The sequence below is a fragment of the Dasypus novemcinctus genome, chromosome X (genome assembly GCF_030445035.2).
Source record: "Dasypus novemcinctus isolate mDasNov1 chromosome X, mDasNov1.1.hap2, whole genome shotgun sequence".
NCBI lineage: Eukaryota > Metazoa > Chordata > Mammalia > Cingulata > Dasypodidae > Dasypus > Dasypus novemcinctus.
Window position 1 is genome coordinate 74,556,410 of NC_080704.1, and position 6,166 is coordinate 74,562,575.

At 39.2% G+C, this 6,166-nt stretch overlaps 1 non-coding gene across 1 annotated transcript; it reads left to right on the forward strand.

Annotated features, from left to right (window-relative positions):
- The first annotated feature begins 2,770 nt into the window (after window positions 1-2,770).
- LOC111759109 (U6 spliceosomal RNA) lies at window positions 2,771-2,877 on the forward strand. Its single transcript, XR_002793193.1, has one exon. It is a non-coding gene; the product is annotated as a U6 spliceosomal RNA (small nuclear RNA).
- Window positions 2,878-6,166: the final 3,289 nt, after the last annotated feature.

Sequence of the window (6,166 nt, forward strand, 5' to 3'; positions counted from 1 at the left end):
ACTTTAAAGCATACTGCAAAGCTACTGTGGTCAAAACTGCATGGTATTGGCACAAGGATAGACATATTGTCCAATGGAACTAAATTGAGAGTTCTGATATAAATGCTCACATATACACTCATCTGACATTTGGCAAGACCACCAAGCCCATTCAACTAGGAGAGAATGCCCTCTTCAACAAATAGTTCTTGGAGAACTGGATATCCACATCCAAAAGAATGAAAGAGGATCACCACCTCATGCCCTATACAAAAATTGACTCAAGATAGATCAAAGATCTAATTATTGTGAATGTAATGAACATTACCTAACTATATATTGGAATGTGGTTAAAAGAGGGAAATTGGGGATGTATAATATTAGAAAAAAAATTAAAATATAAGACACAAGACTGTACACCATAAACCCTATTGTAAACTATTGACTATAGTTAATAGTACAAGTCAAGAATGTTCTTTCATGAATTATAGCAAATGTTCATAATTAATACAAGATGGTAATAATAAGGTGGTATATGGCAAAGTTCACCTAATGTAAATAATTGATGATAGATGAATGCTTTTAATAATCTGTCATCAATTGTAACAAAGGTAATGTTTAAAAATAATACAATTGTACAAAAAGTGCTATCCTCATTTGTAACAAATTTTCCACACCCAATGCAAGTGCTTGTGGTTGGTGGTATATGGGAATTGTGTATACTATGCATGATTGCTTTGTAAATGCACACCTCTAATAAAAATATTTTTATTGTAAAAAAATAAATAAATAAATAAATAAATAAATACAAGTGTCAAGACCATAAAGCACATAGAAGATAATGTAGGGAAGCATCTATGAGATATTGTACTAGGAAATGTTTTCAAAAACTTTACACCCAAATGTGAGCAATGAAAGAAAAAATAGATAAATGGGACTTCCTCAAAATTAAAAACTTTTGTGTTTCAAAGGAGTTTGTCAGTACAGTAAAATGGCAGCTTACTCAATGGAAGAAAATATTTGGGAATGACATATGATAAGTGTCTAATATCCAGCCTATGTAAAGAAATCTTACATAATGAAAATAAAAAGACAAACAACACATTTTTAAAATGGGCTAGAGATTTGAATAGGCACTTTTCCAAAGAGAAAAGACTAGGGATAAAAAGCACATGAAAAGTTCCTCAACAACACTAGCTATTAGGAAATTTCAACTCAAAACCTAAGTGCCCATCAATGAATGAATAGATAAAATGTGGTTTTGTTTGACAGTGCAGCAGTGAGAGTGTGAGAACTGTGGTTTACAGTACAATTGTGGGAGTGTTCTTTGGAAAGTATGGCAGGGGAGAGTCGCTGATGCTGTGTATCAGTGGTGGGGGGATTTGTGAGGAAGGGTCCACCTGGGGTGTTGTATTAGTCAGCAAAAGTTTGCTTAAGCAAAGTACCAGAAATCTGTTGGTTCTTAAAAAAGATGCTTATTTGGGGTAAAAGCTTACAGCTACAAGGCCTAAAGGAGTCCAATTCAAGGTATAATAAGAGATATCTTCTCACCCAAAGTCTGTTGCCACATGTTGAGATAAGATGGCAGGCAATATCTGTGAGGGTTCAGCCATCCTCTTTCCTCTTAATGCTACATGGGCCCAACTTCTTCTGATGTAAGCTGTAGGCTAGTATAGGGCTTAGCTGCTCTGTTCTCTTCAGCTGCAAACTATTAGGTAAATGGCTCTTCTCTCTTCCCAGGGCTGCAGGATCCTCTTCTATGTCTATGGAGCTCCCTTCCTCTTTTCTCATGTATCTGCTTCTGTGTCCACCTCGAGTGATTGTCCATTTATATAGATCATTGTATTAGTCAGCTAGTGGGGTGCTGGTAAAAGATACTAGAAATCAACTGGTTTTTATAATGGGTTTTTATTTGGGGTGGAAGCTTACAGTTAACAGGCCATAAAGGGTAAGCTACCTCCCTCACCAAAGTCTATTGCCACTTGTTGGAGCAAGATGGTTGCCAACATCTGCAAGGGTTCAGACTTTCTGGGTTCCTCTCTTCCTGGGGCTTGCCTCTCTCTGGGCTATCTCTACAAGGCTAGCTGTAGACTATCAAGTGAATGACTTGTCTCTCCTCCCAGGGTCTCTGCCATGTTTAATTGAGCTTCTCTCTGCTCCCCTGTGTGCTTACTTGATGGGCTCCAGCATTAAAACTCCAAACTCCATTCTCTGTTGTGCAGTTTCTCTGTGAGTCCCCCTCCCCACCAAGGGGACAGGGATGCAATGTTCTACTGATGTGGCCCAATCAAAGTGTTAATCATTATTTAATCAAGTAAAAGTGAAACCTCTGAATTCAACATAATCTAATATTCCCAGAGGGATATACCAGTTTACAAGCATAATACAATATCTATTTTTTAAATTAATAAGCAATATCAAACTGCCACAACCACCAATGTTCCAGGGACTCAACCCAGTACACCCTAATGACATGGTCGAATCAAAGCCCTAATCTTAACATAATCAAGTAAACCTAAAGCCTTTGAATTTAAATCAATCAAAGGGTAACATGCCAAGAGGAACCAACCACTTTACAAACACAATCTATATCTCCATTTGGAATTAATAAATAATATCAAACTACTATGGGCATGATTCAATGGAATATGAATGTGTTCATGTTGTCATAGCATGTTACCTCGGTGGTTGGTGACCCACATAATAACCAACAAAATATTAAACTCCCATCCATGCTATGTCTTGCTATGTTCTCAGATTGAGTGGCAATAATCTCAAGAGTACATAGGTAGTGCTCGCTTCGGCAGCACATATACTAAAATTGGAACAATACAGAGAAGATTAGCATGGCCCCTGCGCAAGGATGACACGCAAATTCGTGAAGTGTTCCATATTTTTGTGCAGTGATGCTCAGAGATGAACTTACCAGGTGCAATGGATGTGTCATGATGATGGGAGAGAGTGTTGCTGTGGGGGGAGTGGGGGGAGTGGGGGGTGGGGGCGGTGGGGTTGAATGGGACCTCATTTTTTTTAATGTAATTAAAAAAATAATAATAATAAATAAATAATTTTAAAAAAAGAGTACATAGGCAGTGCCTAATAAAAGAAAACAGACCAATAGGCCAAGCCCCTGATATTAATACTTGTAAATATGAAACTTATACGTGCAAAATTAAAACTTAGGAGATAATAAATATTTCCTAAGTGTTACATCCTGAAAATCTTCTTGATACTCAAATGTGGCCTCTCTCTAAGCCAAACTCAGCATATAAATTCACTACTTGTCTCCTGAATTGGGACATTAATCCTGGGGATGAGTCATGCTCATACCAAGGGATTACTACCAAGCACCAAACAGCAATGCATTTGGAAAAAGATCTTGACCAATAGTGGGAAATATTAAATACAAAACAGGTTTTATGGATAAGATATTTCAAAGTTAGTTGGGAGAACATTTCAAGGTTGTGCTTATGCATACATCAGGCAGATCTCACTAACTGCCACAATAAACAAAGCCTCAAACAAGTGTGTTCTGAGGGCTCTAGAGACATCTGGACACTAGGTAAGGCACTCAACCTCTTGAATTTAGCACCCTGTCCATGAGCCTTACCTTGGAATATAAGAAAACCTATTTCCCCTGTGTAACAGAATTAGACTCATTTATAATTTTCTACATATGATTCTTCTATCCCTTTTATTTGAGCCTATATTTAACACTATATCCATTAAATATATGTCCCAGAGTCTTAAATCTTTGGTCTGTTCACATGCAGGTTGAGCCCTAAATCTCAACAGAGTTGTTGCCAACACCTTCTCTCCAGTTTATTGGATTCACCCAGGACAACAAACAAACAGAATTATGATGATGGACAACCCCCATCCCAAAAAACCAGAGTATCTACAACTGAAAGCAAAGCATTTCCTTCCATCTGCCCCATAAGATTTAAGCCCTCTCTCAGTCTGAATCAGAGCAGGCATCACCATCCCCAAATCCTCAAGACTGAGGAATGAACAAGCATGACACCCGGGGATGAGCCTCCCTGGCACCGAGGGATCACTATCAACTAACAACTGATAATGCAACTGGAAAATGACCTTGAATTGAAGGTTCGATGCGGATCAGTAGAATATCCCTGTCTACATAGAATAATATGACTTTAAAATGCTGTTTGACCTAATGTAAGGGGGAAATAGAAAGGAGAAATGAGTTTATATGGCTATGAGTCTCTAAAAAAAAAAAAAGAGTCTGGAGGCTGTCAGAAGGATTTCCCTTATGCACAACTGAGCAGAGTCTAAGAGACAGATAAAGTAGATACAATCCCCAGGTATTGGTTCCTTTGAGGGCTAAAGGGACCCACGGGTTCTACGGTCATGGCAGATAGGGTTCACTGCCATGTCAGATGGCCCTTCTATGGAGCTGGTGTTTCTGCGTGATGAAACTGGACCCAGAGGGGATCTCTTTTCATAAGACTATCATGCTACTTTACTGGAATTGTAGTTGGTATTGAGGTTTAAGATATATTTAGGGGATTGAATCTTTTTACTGACAATATGATAGCCAGGCCCTGAGCCTCAACAGACTACAGCTCCTACAATCTGAATTATTGGACTCACCTCACTCAGCTAAGATGGAGTTGAAGAAGGGCAACCACCACACCATGGAGCCTAGAGTGCCTACAACTGAAAGCAGGAGGATTGCATCCAGTAACCATGTGGAATCTGAGCCTCCTCTTGACATAGAGGTGCAACGGACACAACCAATCCAAGGACCTCAGAGAAAAGGTGGCAATGGAGTGGGAAAAGTGGACATGGTGGCTGTTGGGTATGGGGAATGGCAGGAAGAGATGAGATGTGGAGGCGCCTTTGGGACTTGGAGTTGCCCTGGATGGTGCTTCAGGGGCAATCACCGGACATTGTAAATCCTCCCAGGGCTCACTGGATGGAATGGGGGAGAGTGTGGGCCATTATGTGGACCAATGACCATGAGGTGCAGAGATACCCAGAGATGTACTTACCAAATGCAATGGATATGTCATGATGATGGGAGTGAGTGTTGCTGGGGGGGGGGAGGGGTACGGTGGGGGTGGTGGGGTCGAATGGGACCTCATATTTTTTTAATGTAATATTTTTACAAAATCAATAAAAAAAAAAAAAAGAGGGAATGCAGCCATGGACTAAATTAGACTTATTATTATTGTAGTAACAGAATTATACGTAACATTGATATAAAGATAGTAGTTATCAGAGATTATGAGGGGAGAGAGAGGGAAGAATAGTTGAAACATAGGGCATTTTTAGGGCAAAAAAATTGTTCTGCATGATATTTCAATGACAGACACAGGCCATTACGTTTTGTCAATACGTATAAAACTGTATGCTGCGAAGTGTAAATTATATTGTAAACTATAGACCATGGTTAGTAGCAATGTTTCCATATTTGTTCATCAATTGTGACTGTGAAAAATGTACCACTGTAATAAAAGATGTTATTAATAGGGGAAATGGTGAGTGGGGAAGGAGGTAGAGGAATCGCCTATATTTTTTATGTAACTTTTCTGTAATCTAAATATTCCTAAAAATAACATTTATTATATGAAAAAAATGAGGATAGATTCAGATATTCACAGATATGCAAAAGCCAAAGTAGTACATCATAAGTACAGCTACCTTACAAGCCATGCTAAAGGGACTTTTTCAGACTGAAATGAAAGGACACTAGACAGCGGTTCATAGCCACATAAAGAAAAAATGACCTATGGTAAAGATAACCCTCTGGATAAATATAAAGGCCAGTATTATTGTATTGTGTTGTTTGGTATGTAACTCCACTTCTTACTTTCTTCAGGTGGTAAAATGCACATGTATTAAAAGTAATGATAACAGTGAGCCCCTGATGCTAATGACTATGCTTGTGAGCTGATAAGCCTAAAATAAGAACAAGGCCTAGAGCAACATTGTGCCTGGGAATTTCCTCCTGTCAGCCTTCATGTTACTCAAATGTGGCCAGTCTCAAAGCCAAACTCAGCATGTAAATGCAATGCCTTCCCCCCAGCGTGGGACATGACACCCGGGGATGAGCCTCCCTGGCACCGAGGGACCACTATCAACTACCAACTGATGATGCAACTGGAAAATGATCTTATACGGAAGGTTCAATGCGGATCAGCAGAATATCCCTGTCTACATA